This window comes from Halichondria panicea, chromosome 1, assembly GCF_963675165.1.
Source record: "Halichondria panicea chromosome 1, odHalPani1.1, whole genome shotgun sequence".
Taxonomy (NCBI): domain Eukaryota; kingdom Metazoa; phylum Porifera; class Demospongiae; order Suberitida; family Halichondriidae; genus Halichondria; species Halichondria panicea.
The window spans coordinates 6,322,309-6,336,325 of record NC_087377.1 but is presented as its reverse complement, the minus strand read 5'-3'; the positions used below and the strand labels follow the sequence as shown (position 1 = coordinate 6,336,325).

The window sequence follows — 14,017 nt, the reverse complement described above, 5'->3', positions numbered from 1 at the left end:
GGGTTCTTCTTTGTCAGTAAAAATGAAAGGCGATACAGTCGTATGGCCAGAGACCGGAAGTTGCATGTAAAACATAGGGCAGTTACTTAAATATGCATTTCCAATTACGTCATGTTGGGGAGTAAACAAAAAACAGACTCTGACTTTGGAGGGCTTGACTTAGACTCGCAAGCCACTCCCTTTTCTCTGATTGGACGGGGGCGGGAGAAAAGGGACTGGTGACTCTGGGCTACAGCTTGTGTAAATCAGGAATGCTATTAAATATTAATGTCACGTGCAAATTATCCAATTTATTCTGATGCGTCAAAAGCTAAAGACACACAGAAGACAAGTATACAGATCTATCTAGCCAGCCTTTTGATTTTATAGATCCTTGTACCAGTGTCTGTTGTGCCACAACTTGTGGATTAGCATGGAACAGCTGATGAACGTAGAAATCTTGGCAGTCCTTCTTTGAACCGAGGAGTGGCAGCGATTTAAGACAGCTTGTACAAGTCTGACTACTCTCAATTCAACTGCTGCCGTCTGCCATTATCTGTCTTGTATTGTACAGGTTATTAAAAGCTTTAGGCAACCAATGACTTTCGGCTGCCAGTTCTCATCACGTAAAACTAAAACAAGCTAATCTCTGCTGGTGTCTTAGATGACTATATCCTAGCTGAATGCCTGATGATGTTATTACTCCATCATCTTCTCTTTTCTAGCACTAGCATCCATTCTTAAACTGTAGCTAAGAAGCCCGCGATCACTTTTGCAGGCTACGCAATTCTACTTAACCTCACGCAATTTTTGGATCACCTGGAAAAATCAATGAATAATCTCTACCCAAATTCTGGTAGAGACACAAAATGTGTCCCAGAGTCACCAGTCCCTTTTCTCCCGCCCCCGTCCAATCAGAGAAAAGGGAGTGGCTTGCGAGTCTAGGCTTGACTTGGCATTCAATAGTCACATGATAGGAAGTGACTGTAGAAACGTGGAGGGTATCATCTGAGCTACTGATTGATACCAAGTTGAAGGTGTAGAATCGTGCTGGAGCGAAGCTACAAGCCAGTATATGGAACAAGGGTGTTGTAGGTGCCTTTCCTCCTGCTTCTGTAACTTTGGTTCCTCAACTGATCACAACTTTATAGCTGGCTAATGTTGTTCAGGTAGGTCTATTGTATATTATAAATAGCTATCTAGCTGTTCCCATTGTTCATTTAGATTTTATACTACTTGAAAGTGTCATGTGGTTTTCAGCATGTACATGTGTAATATAGATAATAAAAATCATTGACTAATGAGAGTTAGTGTCTCAGTTTGTGTGTTGACTCCTATGCTATAAATCTTCACCTTCAGAGTCTCCAAAGATATCACACATGAGTTGGTTGACTTCAACGTCCAAGTGACTACCATCGATATCACTGCTGACGTCGGACTGTTCATCACTTGCACTGTCACTCGCACTGTCAATGTCTTCCTGCTCTGCTGCTAGAGCTTCAACAGGGAGGTTAGTGCATCCTGTACATATGCAGCCAGGACCACAGTAACCATTACGTTTCTTGCAGTTACAGCGTGATGAGGAGCATCCTGTTTTACAGCCACAGCCTTTCCGAATCAGCGCTACTTGTTGTCTGATTCTAGACACATTGCTTTCACTGTCCCAATCTATCATGAGGGTGTTTGGATCAGGCTTTTTCCAGCCGAAGTCTTCCAGTGGTGGATGGACAATGTTGTTTGATGCCGCTTGATTCCAGACAGATGAAACCCAGCTACTCCTCTTCCAATGTCGAAGCAATGCTTCATGCGAGGGTGTCATGTCCTCCTCGTACTGAATTCTCGCCCATATTCTGTCTCGTATAAGATCAAGCCATTGCTCATGTCGTTGGTGATTGCTAGCTGACTGGACTGAGTTGAACAAGGTCATTGGAGTTGGAAATGAAGGTAAGAATGCTGACTTGTGCTTCTTAAAATAGGCGCACCCTACTAGCCGCAAGAAAGATAAATACCCATTGTGCTCATTTGTGAGTGTACCAGGTGTGCTGGTTGTATTTGTTGTTATGAATTCGGCATACTCAAGCAATGTCTTTAGAAAAGTGGTTTTACCTAGTCCATTGAAAAAAGAAATGTAGTCGCAACCTGTGTGTTTCCTTGCTCGAGAGCTACGGTAAGAGCATGTACAAGATCACCCCCATAGCGGTATATTAGTGTACCATATTTTGGAATTGCACACCTGTAAGCCATATGATGCTGTAGCAGAGATGAAAGACAGCTTCTTAGCCAAGTATGACTGTGAAGATTTTTGTCCTCCTTTTGTACATCCGATTTTGTAGCAATAGAATCTAGTTCGAGCTTAAATTTCAAATACACTTGTGGTAGTAGAAATGCGGTCTGTTTTAGAAGGCCTTCACCAACTGTAATAGCTAGTGAGTGAACAGCGTAGTCTATTACATTCTCCCAAGTGCGAACATCTGACAATCTAGGAAGATTCTGCTTTATCTCAGAAATTAGGTCTGTCAGGTCTCCATCTGTGCTTGTAACTACATTCTTAGCGTGCTTTACAGCAATAAGATGAGACTTATAGCAAGCATAACACACACGATCATCTGGTTGAAAGGTGCCTTTGAATTCAGTATTAGTATTTAGAAAATGTTGGAGTACTACTGGCTCTGGCACAGGACGGCTTTTGCTGTAGTCACGGATTTGTTTTCCACATGTTTTGCAGTCACTATGTGTTGTGTGTGCGTACCTGTACCATTGCATGTAGTGATATGAGCAAATTGGTACATTGTTAGTTCCATCTTCGTTGGAAAAGGTAGCATCGTTGTGCCCCACTGGGAAAAATGGTGTTAATTGTTGTACATCGATTAACTTGGTTTTAATGTCAGTGTTCGTACAATTAGGAATATAACATATCAGTTTCATGATACCTATATTCTTTCTCCATCTAGGTGAGAAGCTAACATCATTAACATTGCTCACATCCCTCCTACAAAGCAAGCAGATGCAGCTTTCTGGCTGTACATTGAGAGAAGGCTCAGTGGCTTGGAGTTGCTGCAGCAGGGAAGGATCTTTCCAGGATTTGGGATGGGAAAACTTGGACAGGTCTTTCTTCTTACACAGAACACATTCTTCGCATGATCGGCCTGGATGTACTGCTGAAGTTACATGACGCGACTCTCTTCCAGCATCTCTAGCATCTCTAGCAGATCTCATTATTCTATTAAATTTTATGTTGATAGTTTTGTTGTTGTGTGCATTGTTTTTATAGCTTACCATAAGTTGGACCAGTGGTACTGGTGAAGAACTCTTGTAAATACCATGTGGCTGGTGTCTAAAGTACGCCCACTTTGACATGCTGTAAAGTAATGAATATACAGTAGAACAGTCCAATTTTTTGGACATAATACGCATCAGCCTTTAAACTATTGGTATGCAAACTTTGGAGCTGGTACAGGGTGAGGAACCGTTTTTTACATCGGCTAATATGCGGGTAGGTCAAAACCGCAAGATTTGGTGGCTGCACAAAAATCTCTTGTGTAAAGCAACACTCAGTGTTAAAATTGTGATATACATATTGTTGCAAAGAGGATGCAATAACAATAAAGAATATGCAAATATATATTGTATACATGCAAGGAATAAAAAGTTACACTGTATGGAACGCCGTTTGCGACAAAATTCAGGCAGTCTGATAGGCGTGTGCATCCAATATAAAATCGATTTTTGAAGATCGATTTTTAATAATCGATTTTTTACGGTTGATTTTCGATTTACACGTGAACGATCTTTGACAATCGATCTGATAATCGATTATTGAAATTCGATTTTAATAATCGATTTTTGAAATTCGATTTTTGAAATCGATTTTTGATAATCGATTATTGAAATTCGATTTTTAATAATCAATTTTTGAAAATCTATTGCAATTGATTGATACTAGCCTCGAATCCAGGCCGATTAAAATGGATTCAAGGCTACAGTTAGGCCGCCCTTGAAACTCAGAACATACACAATTAGTACAAACTCCTTCTCCATGGCCTGGAATCAAAGCTTGGCTTGGTTAGCTATCTCACATGATAGACTATAACGCAAAAGCGAAACATTATTGTTTTTTTGGAACCATTAAAAAGGAGGGCCATAAGTCACAATAAAAATCATTAATTTTAGAACTGTTCTGTTGGTGCTAATCTTATTTAGTTCCTTCGTGCACCCATTTTTGTATGTTTTCTTGCCAGCACTGTTTTATTTGGCCATCTTGTGTGTGCTTAGAGAAAGAGCTGAGAAAGAGTTTGGTGATTCCAGATAGAATAGAAGTCATGAATAGTGGGTTCTTCAATGCAAAATTTCTCTAAGGATAGTCTCACGTGATACAGCTTTAGACAGGGACCCCCCAGCCCCCTTCAGAGCAGTTCTAAAATCGATTATCAAAAATCGAATTTCAATAATCGATTTTTGAAAATTGATTCTTGATAATCGAATTTCAATAATCGATTATCAAAAATCGATTATCAAGAATCAATTTTCAAAAATCGAATTTCAAAAATCGATTATCAGATCGATTGTCAAAGATCGTTCACGTGTAAATCGAAAATCAACTGTAAAAAATCGATTATTAAAAATCGATCTTCAAAAATCGATTTTATATTGGATGCACACGCCTATCAGATTCTGCCTGAATTTTGTCGCAAACGGCGTTCCATAACACTGAGCTAAAGTTAGTGCAGAAATTGAGCTTTAAACCGCAGGTCCAGATAGACAACAGGAAGTACTTCCCGTTCATGAGGTAAATTTGGCCTTGGCCATTCGACTGGATAATAACAGGAAGGTTTCCATAATTATGCTGACTCAACGAATATTGACATTATTTGTTGCTGACTCAGCACTCTATATGCAATTTTAAATCAGCTAGCTAGCTAGCTACATGTAGTTCTAGTGAGGCAGAGCTCATGTCATTCTTCCAGAGACTAGACTCATGCATATACACTACTGTGGACTAGACTCATTTACTTGTAAGAAGGTAAAAGGTATATAAAAAAGAGGAACCTCAGTCTGATTATTATCGATACCTGCTTCTATACAACTACAGGTAGTACTGTACTGTATGTAGGTGGCTGTTGATTATGTCAAGAATTGCCAGCATGAACTCGTGAGCATCTTCTTGGTTTATACCTGTTTGGAGCGTGGTATGACTATCCTATAGCCGAATGTCTTTTTCTATCGCTATATAGGGCTGGACAGAAGGGTTATGGCTGCCAGTGATGCATCTCAATAAAAAAGTAAGCAGCTTTTTTTTATTCTAATAACAATTATCACTTTTCAGCTGAGAGTTTCCAGAGGAAGAAACGTGGGATACATGCAGCCTCACTATACATGATAACTTTTCACTTCACTTCACTTCACTTCCCTGAACATAATTTCTGTTACAAGTTTACATCGAATGTGTATTAATAGTCTCTGTACCATGATTGTGGTATAATCAATGAAACTTGGAAGCAAAGCATGTGTTTCAAATGTTTATGCATGCCTCCTCCAACATGCAAGATGATCAACACTAAAACCATAATTATGAACCACTAACTCAGCCATGATGTATTTAATAGGATTGGCTTACATACAATAAATTTATAAGGCTCTTGATAGCACCAGGGGCACTCCAGAGGGCCAGGGAGCACTCTTGTGCTCCTGATAGCAGCACAAGAAAATATATAGAGGGCGATCATAATTCGAAAGTGCCAAGTCAGCATATGAAACCTAATATCACCATTCGTAAAAATGGGGATCAGTCTAAGACTACAAATTTGGCTTCAAATGATGTAATTGTGGTTTTGCATCATAGTGAGTAATTTCTGTTTGTGGCTTGTAAATACTACAGTAATTCTCCGTAAATTTAATTATGGCTTCTGTTACGTCATTGTTTACTATCAGAATTGGATAAAGAAACAGTTTTTCCAGCATACATACCCAGGTCCTGAAGTGCAAGCCAGGTTCCAGAGTCACAGTACTAGTAGCTATATTATTCATGAACTGGCCACAGGAAAATTAGGATCCAAAACTGGGGAGTAGAGTACAAGGGGGTATTATGAGACCTCTAAATGTTTCTGACCCCCCTGTCTTGCAGTAATCTTGAGGGAGCTAAATAGCCTGTTCACTAACTACTACGGTCAATAGGCTTGCATGCAAGCAAAAAAAATTAGTGATAGTGCTTTGTTTGCAGCTAATGCTAGCATTTAGTGTTCAAAGTGATTCGGGTATTATGAGACAGGGGGGGGTATTATGAGACACCATTGCAATTAATTAATTTTAACGCTAATTGGCTGTTATAACATAATGTGGAACTTTCTGATATATAATACAGCGATTACTCTGCCTATAAAAACAGTTACTCCTGTTTTAATAGCCTCGACCCCCGGCCGATCCGTCTCCAATTGAACGCTAGGTCGCCTTTCAACTTCGTTCTATTAAAAAAAAATCGGCCTGGGACCGAGGCTACTGTTTTAACAGATACCTAGTGAATTTTACTACAAAACATTTGGCACCCACTTAAATTTGGTCACTTAAAATGTTTTTTCCAATTAAATTCTGTACTTAAACAAACTATTGTGGTATCTTTGTCAACACAAGCATAACAACTACATGTACAAATTTCTGTTGGAAAAAATACTAGAGTGGTAGTGCTATTAAATGCAGACAGAATAGCTGAAGCAGTCCTGTTTTAAACAGCTGTCTCATAATTGGTTCCGTCTCATAACACCTTCTTCTACTCTACTAATTTGCCCAGAAATCAAAGTCAGTCCAAACAGGATATATCCAATAAACTAGCCAATGTTAGAACACAAGACCCAGGGGCGTAGGTTTCCTAGTTGCCCAGAAACCCCCTTGCTTGCAGAAAAATGGGTGGGGCTGATCATGTGCTGAAACTATTTATTATTAGGCCACTCCAAGTGATACTCTGGTTTCTGGTCCACCGCCCGCATCAGATTTTATTCTTGGATTTCTATTGGATTTCTATCTCATTATTTCTACTACGCATGCGCAAAATGGTCCACGTGTACAAAATAGTGTGATAATGATATTCATTTGCAAAATAATGAGATTCGAAATGATAATGACATAATGAGAAAAGCCGCCCGCCCGCATGCAATTAGAAAAACTTCAGGACCAGAAACCAGAGCGTCACTTGGAGTGGCCTTAGTTATGTGTTTTAACACTTAGACTTAATTATTCGTTAGTGTAGTTACCATAGTTTGTGTTAGGAATGTTTATTAGTAATTATCTTGTTGAGTTTCCTGGAGCAGAGCCTCCCTTAGTAGTCTTTTGTTTTGTACAATAGTTCTTTTGTTGTAAAGAGGCCCTGCGCGTCTCTGTGCACTATACCCTGCATGCATGTTCTGTTTTGTCAGTGTCTTTCTGTGATCTCTATCGTTACCTGAAACTCTGTCAAATTCAACTCGCTAGCTATTGCTGTGCATCAGATCTCTTGCCAATAGGTTATGGGCTGATTCATGAGACTACTACAAGGTAATCAGTCTCTATAGAAGTGAATAGCTAGCAACAAAGACTCTATTATTGAACTCTTAAACGAACGTACGATCTACTAGCAAGTCTACTCTACAGAATTACCCTACCTGGAGGGTACAATGTCGAATGGCCCTTGTCAAGGACAGCCTTTGGAGCATAGTCAGCGGGACGGAAGCGCACCAGGTGGAGATGGAGAACCACAGAGAAAGTTCTTTGCAAGAAAGGACCACGCACTCGCGGTGATCGTGCTCGCAGTTGAGCCGTCATTGCTGTACCTGCTAGGTGACCCCAAGCTGCGTGGACGAAGCTGGAGGAACAATTTCAGTGCAAGACATGGGCAAATAAGCTGCAGCTAAGAAGAAAGCTCTATGCACTTCAACTCAAGGAACCACATCAAAACGATGAGTGAACTGTTTGCAGCACTCGCAGTGCTTGGAGATCCCGTGACAGAAGAAGACAGAGTCGTGCATCTGCTCGCTAGCCTACCAGACTCATTTGATTTGTTGGTGACGGCACTGGAGGCAAAGCGTGCCTAAATGGGAACTAGTAACCGAGAGACTACTGCAGGAAGAATCAAAGTTCCAAGAAAAGGCTCCAAAATGTACGGATAGCGACGGACGGAAGGCACTCACAGCAAGTAGCCAGAGAAATCTCAGGAGGCCCAAAAACTTCAAATGTCATTTTTGCGACAAGCCTGGCCACTTCAAGAAGGACTGCAGGAAGTTCCTAGCGACTCAGAGTCAAAAGAAACAAGCAGCCAGCCTAGCTGAGACGCACTCAGATGAAGAAGCTCTGGTGACTACCCTTGCACTTAATGCTTCATCAACGAAAGGCGCCTGGATTGTTGACTCAGGGCAACGATGAACTCTCGTTTACGGAGCTGAAACTACTGCAAACTCCACAAGTAGTGACACTAGGCGATGGGCGCTCTCTCAAAGGAACTGCTGAAGGCATAGTGATACTGGAGACGCTACTGCCGGATGGATGCACAAAGAAATGCAAGTGGAACAATGTTCTTTTGGTACCCAAACTCTCATACAGCCTGTTGAGCGTATCTAAAGCCTCTAGTAAAGGAAAGACAACAAGATTTGACTGTGAAATTCTGAACGAGAAGAAGGAAGTAATTACTTTTGCCACACGCGTTGGCAATCTCTACCACCTGGAACACTGTGCTCAAGAAGTCGTAAATGTGGCTGGAAAAGACAGCACAGAGAAGCTGTGGCACAGACGATATGGACATCTCGGTGAACGGATTGCAAAGGAGAAACTTGTTGAACAGTTTAACTATGATGCGGCTAACAAGATCGGTTTTTGCGAGACCTGTGTTGGTGGAAAGCATCATCGTAGCAGCAGTACCTCTCAGACGACAGAAGCTCTGGAACTTGTGCACTCGGACGTGTGTGGGAAAATACGTGGGAAAATACAAGAAAGTCCCTAGGAGGAGCTGAATATTTTCTCACCTTCACTGATGACAAAACAAGATACACATGGGTGTATATCCTGAAAACTAAAAATCAGGTCACTTTCGCAATTGGAAAGCACTTGTAGAGAAACAAAGCAAACGAAAGCTAAAAACTCTAAGAACTGATAACAGCGGAGAATACACTTCAAACGAATTCGAAAAATTCTTGAGGGATGAAGGAATCTGACACGAAAGAACAATCCCTAAAACGCCAGAACAAAATGGAGTGGCTGGAGTGGCTGAGAGGCTCAATAGGACATTGGTTGAGTCAGCAAGATCTATGCTTTTAGATGCAAATCTCTCCAAACATTACTGGGCCGAGGCAGTATCAACTGCAACTTACCTGAAGAATCGTTGCCCTACAAAAGCAGTGCAAGAGAAAACACCGTACGAGGCATGGAACGGAGAAAAGCCGAAGGTATGCAACCTTCGAGCGTTTCGGTGTTATGCATACGCCCATATTCCCAAAGATGAACGGGGCAAGTTTGACACGAAAGCACGGAAATATGTAGAAACCAAAGGTTACAGACTCTATGTCACAAAAAGAAAGACCTTCTACAGTCGAGACGTACAGTTTGACGAAACACCAAACGATGGTGAAGAAACCGAAGCCGAAACTGTTAACAATTTCAGATTGTCGATCTATCAAGTGAATCCGAAACTGAATCTGAAACGGAAGATGAACAACCCAACACCGAAAACGTTGATGAGCCACCTAGAAGATCTAGCAGAGAGAGAAAGCAGCCTGTTTACTATGGAAGGGAGCAAAGCCACCTCACAACTGAAGCACCTACAACACTCACTGAAGCAAATGCTAGCCGAGACACGGCTAAATGGAAGGTAGCCATGGAGACGGAAATGAAGTCTCTGAAAGAAAACGATGTATGGAACCTCGTCAAGCTACCACCTGGACGAAAGCTAGTTGGCAGCAAATGGGTGTTTAAGAAGAAGACTGGATCTGATGGCTCAGTAAAACGATACAAGGCGAGACTAGTAGAAATATGGGACAGACTACGACGAAACATTCTGCCCAGTGGTTAGACAAGAATCACTACGTGTCCTCATTGCTCTATCTGTTCGGAATGGACTCAAGCTCCATCAAGTGGATGTAACCATCGCTTTTCTAAATGGTACTCTTGAGGAAAAAGTGTCCATGAAACAACCTGAAGGATTCGAGGTAGATTCGAGGTAAATGGAAAAGAGCAGCACGTCTGTAAACTCAAGTCTCAAGAAGAGCATCTATGGACTTAAGCAATCTCCGTGATGCTGGAACACAGCTCAATTGAAGGAGATGGATTTCACTCAATCACAAAACGACCCATGTATCTACCACAAGAACATAGGAGGAGAGAAGTTTTATATTGGAGTGTATGTTGATGACATTATATTGGCTGGAAAGATGGAACAAAATCTGGAGGAAGTCAAGACTGCTCTGTCAACAAAATTCAACATCAAGGACCTTGGCGAACTGAACTATTTTCTCGGGATCAAGGTTGATCAAAAGACACAGGACTCAATTTGGATTGGTCAATCAAGTCACACAAAGAACTTACTCAAAACGCTTGGAATGCAAGATTGCAAGCAAGTAAGCACGCCAGTGAGCAACACCTCCAAGCTCACCAAAGCAACCGACAAGGATGTGTGTGTGGACCAGAAGGAGTATCAGTCTGCGATCGGAAGTTTGCTGTACCTCTCCGTTTGTACACGGCCGGACAATTCATATGCTGTGAGCAGTTTGGCCAGATTCACATCAAACCCCACGAAGGAGCACTGGTTAGCTCTGAAACGATTACTTCGCTACCTGAAAGGAACCACAAATTATGGAATCCGCTACACTGTGGATAGCTCAAATACCTATGGTTATACTGATGCCGACTGGGCCGGAGATATTGACGATTGAAAGTCAACCTCAGGGTACGTATTTTTGCTATGTGGTGGAGCAATCTCATGGAAAGCCAGAAACAGAGATGTGTTGCATTGTCGACTGCCGAATCGGAATACGTTGCTATGGCTAGTGCTGCCCAAGAATCTGTCTGGCTAAGGCAGCTAATCATAAAACTCACTGATTCCTCTACTGTAGACTCACCTACTCTAATGTATGAGGACAATCAATCTGCTATCGCTATGACAAAGAATCCTCAATTCCATGGACGTGCTAAGCATATTGATATCAAACATCACTTCATTCGTGAACAAGTGACGCAAGGCACGATCACTCTCAAATATTGTCCAACTATCGAAATGGTTGCTAACATTTTTACCAAAGGTCTCAGTCGTGAAACTTTTTGCAAACTCCGAGAGAAAACTGGAGTGGTGGAACCTAATGTTTAAGTCAAGTGAGAAGGAGTATCAGTTCCATAGTTTGTGTTAGGAATGTTTATTAGTAATTATCTCTGTTGAGTTTCCTGGAGCAGAGCCTCCCTTAGTAGTCTTTTGTTTTGTACAATAGTTCTTTTGTTGTAAAGAGGCCCTGCGCGTCTCTGTGCACTATACCCTGCATGCATGTTCTGTTTTGTCAGTGTCTTTCTGTGATCTCTATTGTTACCTGAAACTCTGTCAAATTCAACTCGCTGGCTATTGCTGTGCATCAGATCTCTTGCCAATAATTATTGCTTTTTAATAAGTGCTGAGCAAGAACCTATGGCGTCGCAGTTCCAGAGTTTTCTTATCTCGTTCTCTTCGAGTGCTTCTGCAGCATTAGCTCTGTTTCCTTTCCCTTCTTTTTTCAGTTGCTTTCGAATGGCTTTAAGTTTTTCGTTTGAGGAAGCAAACTGGACGTCTCGAATGACGCTGTAGCTTTTGTGGTGGTATTTGGTGAGGTGTCTGTCAAGGCTACTTTGAAGCGACGTTATGATATCTGGCTCGTATGCTGCATCGTTATTTTTTCACACTTTGCACTAGTAGTGTCCCAGGAGTCGGTTCAATTCGACTGGTGGGGTATCTTCAATTGGCCTTGTTGAGTTAGGTGCAGTATTGGCTTTTAGCATTATGATAATAGCAAGCCCTAATAGCACCCTGCTATTATCCTACTTTTCTACACAAAAAAGTGCTATTAGCAAAGTATTGCTAATACTGTACACAGTAATATAATTATCGCTATTATTGCTATTACTTGCTGTACTTCTATAGACACTCTAGTTCTGCTATCATTTATTGCTATTATTGCTATCTTGCTTTCTAGACACTCTGCTATTATTACTATTACTTCCTCCATCTAAACACTCTGCTAGTATTGCTATTATAATTATACTTCTATTCTAGACACTCTGCTATTATTGCTATTCTTGCTATTACTTCCTCTATCTAGACACTCTGCTATTATCGCTATTATTGCTATTATTGCTATTATTGCTATTACTTCCTCCATCTAGACACTCTGCTATTATTGCTATTATAATTATACTTCTATTCTAGACACTCTGCTATTATTGCTATTACTTCTTAAGACGCCACAGAGTCAGGGATATAGAACATGGCTCATTCTCTCCCTTGGTATTCTCCTCAACTGGAGGTATGGGCAAAGAAGTCAAGATTGCGTTCAAGAGGATAGCATCACTCGTGTCTGTTAAGGGGGACACCCCGTACTCCAAAGTGATTAATTAGATTCGCTGCAGGCTCTCATTTTCGCTCTTAAGATCATCACTTCTATGCATTCGTGGCACACGCTCCCACACCCACAATGCGCTGAAGAACAGTGACATTTCAATTGAGCTGGCTCTTAGCGAGAGCCACCTCAATTAACAGTTGACAGTATACTTACATGTGTTTCTCACTATATATATACTTTACTATTTTTATACAACTACATGCTTGCCCTCTTGTAATTTGGGCCAGAGCTGAGACCCACCCGTCAGCATAAAAAAATAAAATATAATAAATTACACATGCAATAGGTACCAGGCCGTATTTTAATCGGCCTGGATTCGAGGCTAGTATTTATTCTGCCTAGCCTATTACTAGTTCAGCTTCTGCAATCCAAGATAAGAGACCAAGAATTATTGATTGTCAGCCCAGTTCCTCTACTACTGCTCAGAGTCTGTTATTAGCTAATGGCTGCATGAAGACTAGCAAGAGTATTGATTGATATCTAGCCTGGATTTTTATTTCAATGCCTATTATTAATGCTACTTTAGCTTCTGCAATCCAAGATAAGAGACCTGATTGTCAGCCCAGTTCCTCTGCATGCTCAGACTCCAGACTGCGTGTACATGCAGTCTCACCACAATCTGATTCTCAGCCACCAACCTCAGAGCCGATGGTACTGATCCTGCATGGTAGTACATTGGTATTACAGCTAAGATTTATAAGCTAAAAAGTTTAGGAGATGAGGAGAACTGAAGCTAATGCCATTAGTTATCAAAAAATAATGCTTCCCTGTAACCAGCACAAATAAGGGGCGTTGTACCGGAAGTGGGCGTGGCCACAAACATTTATCCCTTCAGCCAAGGGCGTATACAGAGAAGAGGGCATGCAACTCACTGTGTATCCTACGTACTCATCCGACTTCGTATCAGAGACAGGATATGCTAAAAATAGAATCCAGTATACGGACGTGAACAAGTGGGCGGTGTTGTTTACGGAGTTATAATTATGGGCGTGTACATCAGAGCTGGCCTAGCTAGCTAGCTAGCTAACAGTGCAGTATTATTTTAGAGAAGTGTCATGACCAGTCCTAGTCCAGCCAGGTCCAAGACAACCCCTTCGAGCATGAAGTTGAGTGCTGGGCGCATTGTTAAGAAGTACCAGAGACTCAGGAAGACAGATTATTGTACCTAGGTTTCATCTTCTTGGAGTTGCAACTGTTGGATGGTTTGCCTTTGCCTTTGACACTGCTAGTACAAGCCATACTGCTGCTGAGAACTAGTTTTACTATGCTGCAATCGAGCTAGCTAGCTGGCACAGATATAAAAAATACTTTGATTTACCTTGTGCGGTCAAAGGTTACGCGTGGGCGTTTTTGTGGGCAGTTCTATATAAAAATAGCTCAATACAAAGTCGGATGATTCTGAGAATGGGGCGAGTTGCATGCCCTCTTCTCTGTATACGCCCTTGCTT

The 14,017-nt window shown here is 41.3% G+C and overlaps 2 long non-coding RNA genes across 3 annotated transcripts; both read left to right on the top strand.

Annotated features, from left to right (window-relative positions):
* Window positions 1–29: 29 nt before the first annotated feature.
* On the top strand, window positions 30–3,288 carry LOC135342423 (uncharacterized). The gene is made up of 5 exons (XR_010396878.1): window positions 30–152; window positions 925–1,148; window positions 1,339–1,489; window positions 1,548–1,923; window positions 2,931–3,288. It is a non-coding gene; the product is annotated as an uncharacterized LOC135342423 (long non-coding RNA).
* Window positions 3,289–4,850: 1,562 nt separating this feature from the next.
* On the top strand, window positions 4,851–5,572 carry LOC135342381 (uncharacterized). 2 transcript variants are annotated; one of them, XR_010396854.1, is made up of 3 exons: window positions 4,851–4,999; window positions 5,069–5,258; window positions 5,303–5,572. It is a non-coding gene; the product is annotated as an uncharacterized LOC135342381 (long non-coding RNA). The 2 variants fall into 2 exon arrangements; XR_010396857.1 differs by having other exon boundaries at window positions 4,851–5,006.
* The last annotated feature ends 8,445 nt before the right edge of the window (window positions 5,573–14,017 follow it).